The sequence below is a fragment of the Etheostoma spectabile genome, chromosome 10 (assembly GCF_008692095.1).
Source record: "Etheostoma spectabile isolate EspeVRDwgs_2016 chromosome 10, UIUC_Espe_1.0, whole genome shotgun sequence".
NCBI lineage: Eukaryota > Metazoa > Chordata > Actinopteri > Perciformes > Percidae > Etheostoma > Etheostoma spectabile.
The window spans coordinates 30,569,881-30,570,135 of NC_045742.1; positions in this window are offsets into that span (position 1 = coordinate 30,569,881).

A 255-nucleotide genomic window follows, 5' to 3' on the forward strand; every position below is an offset into this window, starting at 1 on the left:
ATGCACCTGAAGCGGGTTTTCATCATTCCAAAGGCACGCTCAATGATTGTGCGACCTCCACAATGATGATAATTAAACCGTTGCTCTGCCATGCCTCTCATTGGCCTCTTATATGGTGTGATAAGGGCCAGGGGTTCTTGTAGACATGGGTAGCCACCATCAGCTAGGAGAAAATACCCAGGTGGAGGGTAAGTCCACCTAGTGTAGATGGGGCTGTTCTTCAGGATGCGTGCATCATGCACACTTCCTGGGTAA